The sequence below is a fragment of the Ipomoea nil genome, unplaced genomic scaffold (genome assembly GCF_001879475.1).
Source record: "Ipomoea nil cultivar Tokyo-kokei standard unplaced genomic scaffold, Asagao_1.1 scaffold1596, whole genome shotgun sequence".
NCBI lineage: Eukaryota > Viridiplantae > Streptophyta > Magnoliopsida > Solanales > Convolvulaceae > Ipomoea > Ipomoea nil.
In genome coordinates, this window is record NW_017618024.1 from 560,362 (window position 1) to 563,898 (window position 3,537).

Below are 3,537 nucleotides of genomic sequence, written 5' to 3' on the forward strand. Positions count from 1 at the left end.
TTTCTTCAAATGAATCCATTTTCATATCATCAAATAAGCTTACTCGCAATTTGACCTCAAAACTCATAACCCCCTTTAATTAAGTCGATCCCTATCTGTCAAGAATGCATAATTAATAATATTTAACTCAAAATTAATCCAATTTAATAATAATAAACTTAAAATCACAGTGAAATAATATATAAAATATTCACATATTCTAGGTCTATCAATGAGTTAATCAAAATAAACTTTATATAGAAACAAATTTCTATATTTTTTTTTGAAAGCAATAAATTTCTATATAATTAATAAAAAATTTCATTATTTAATTAATTCCATTCCAAAATCAAATTTGCATTAAATCACTAAATTTCTGTCATAATATTATTTTAAATTAAACACTTTAATTTAAAATATTATAATCATGAAAAATTTCTTAAAGAGCATTTTATTATCACATAAAGAACCACTATTTAAGAAGCAAAATAAATATTTCAAGATAATAATAATATAATTATTACTACCATAAAAATCATATTTTAAATGGTAATAATAAAATATTATCATCTAATCTTCCTAAATATGGACCTAATCCTAAAATTTTCAATTTTATGGAGCCAGCTTATTATATTCGAACTAAGATTGACACCCCTAATTAGTATACAATCATTATTGTGTGGACCAACTAATGTGAGTCTAATTGTGTACATTTCTAGTATTAGTTTGATTATATTTCTTAGGCTTGAGTTCATAGTTTTGGTGATTTAATTACATAAATTTCTTGTTTTATCATTTAGATATGGTTTATATTTATTTTGAATGATTTATGGTGTTTGTGAGTGTTTTAGAACCATTTTAGGTCAAATGTAAGAGTAAGAGATATTTTAGGACAAGTTTGAGACAAAAATGACAAATGTGCTGCTTCAGGGGATTGAACGCGTCAAAAATTGGACCCGACACATCCAAAAATTTCAGAATGTTTTTTAGTTCACGCACAGCACTACTCGACGCGTGAAGTTGCTATTCGATGCGTCGAGCGGCGTTAATTACAAAAGGTGGCGCTGAAGTGTAAATTAAGAAAGCAGCGTGAATTGCAAATTAAGGACATGCGGCATCAATTTCCAAAGCAATAAAGTTTGCAATAATTTCCTAATCATACGGTGACAAATTTCCAAAGAAAGAAAAAAAAAAGGCAATTTCTAAAATTAAAGAAAGGAAATTTCGATTTTGTCCCCGTTTGATTCTTGCTATAAAATTTTGCTTTGGTTCAACTCTAAAAGATTCATTCAGAGTTTTAGGAAGAAGAAAAAAGAGAATTGAGAACCACAAATTATCTTGGTAAGCAAGGAGCAAACTAAGGAGATTTGAGAGAATCACTTGGTTTAATTCTTGTACTCTTTTAGATTATTTGTAAACTCTTAATTATTATTATGTATTGCATCTTAGTTATGTGTGGCTAAATTTTCTTAGAGATTCTTGGATAAAAGTGTTTATGAACCTATGTGCCTAGTTATATAATTCTTTAATATATTATTATTTGGGTTTTATACTTGTGTTGTAATTGTGTTCCATATTGTTGTTGCTAGTAATTAAAGACCTAAATTACTTGTTTCATCGCTATTCTTGTATCACAACGAGAGTTGGGCATAATTTAGGGCACACGACACACACAATTGCACCTAACTGTTGCACATTGGGAGAGGGTAACGTTGTTAGGGAGTTTAAATTCTTGATTATTACACACCGGGAGATGGTAGTAGTTAGGAATTTATTATGAATGCTTGTTCTTGTTTTATCGGTTGTTTATATCGTGGGAGCGAATATTCACTAGTGTTAGGGACTACGGGAGTAGCTCTATACCACATTGCACCCTCACACTTGTTAAACCCAGATTGAATATTGAACTTAGAATGTCACTAGGTGATTAAATACTTGAATTCCGGGAGTCTCATCTTCTCTCTATTGTTTCACAAACCTGAATCTTTGTTTTGTTATAATTATTTTAATAAACCATCCATGATAATCATTAGGATTAGCTTCACAAGAATAAATTAGTAGCTAGTGCTTAATACGCATCGCTTCCCTGTGGATCGATAACTCGTTACTCAGAGTTTATTTGTTTGAAAATATAATACAATCACCAACTATGTAGACCATAAATAAAAAGTATATTATTTATGTACTTAAAGTACATTATTTAAGGACTGAAAATACATTATTTTGTATACAAATAATGTAATTTATATTCAAAAAAAGAGTTAATTCCAGCAATGGTCCTCCGACTATAGTGATTTTCCAAAATTAGTCCTCGACTTTTAATTTGGACACTTTAGGTCCCTTGACTTTCAATTTCTTTCCAATTGAGGTCCTTTCGTTAGAATACGGTTCATTAGACTTTAAATGAAGGGGTAAACTCGTCCTTTCACCTGCCTATGTATTATTCTTCGTATTTCTCCCTTCGTATTTTGCTGTTATACATTTTAAACATCTCAATAATAGAGGAACGCACACACGAGTAGTCAGCAAATGGGAAACGATGAAGAACATTTTAGGGTTTCGACTAAGATTATCTTCATATATATCGCGTATACAATGGAGAAATACTAAAAATAATACATAGGCAGGTGAAATGATGAGTTTACCCCTTCATTTAAAATTCAATTAACCGTATTCTGACGAAAGGACCTCAATTGGAAAGAAATTGAAAGTCAAGGGACCTAAAGTGTCCAAATTAAAAGTCAAGGACTAATTTTGGAAAATCAATATAGTCGGAGGACCATTGCAGGAATTAACTCTTCAAAAAAATTATATTTGACAATTAAAAGTATATTATTTTGTAGAGTTAATTTCATTTTTGGTCATACATTTATAGGTCATAGGTGGCAGTCTACTTTTAGTCCATTTTTATCAGAACATCCATATTTGGTCATAGTATTATTGTGGCATGACCATTTTTGGTCCTCTATCAACAAAACAATTTTAACGCCTTTAAATACAATGGCATTTTAGTCTTCAATTACAATTTTGTTTTAAAAAATAAACATAAAAATATAGCTGGGTCAACTCACTATTTGTATGAAAACGATCGAAATACCTTTGTATTTAACGACATTTTAATAATTTTGTTAACGAATGATAAAAAATAATCATACTATAATAATACTAGGACTAAATGTGGATTTTTTTTTTTTTTTTAATGATTCACACAGTAGTACATAATAATTTGCGAATTAGTATGAGTAATAATACTCCCCATTATATATGCCTCTACTTTGAGTTTGTCATAGTGACCCTCACTTTCCCTTTTTTAACTGAATTTTAGCTTCGATTATGTGGGCCCCTGTTAGTAGTTGGGCACTTGGGCAACGACTGGTGCGGTGGTATTATTGTCATATCCTTCCTAAAATCCATTGCATATTTTATTTATGTTTATACGCCTCATGTCGTTGCAAGTGCACATACTAAAAAAAAAATAAAACTAATCATACTACAATGTAATTAATAGAGTCAATAGCATTAAAAAAAAAATCATTGTTTATAGTCTCACAATTCCAC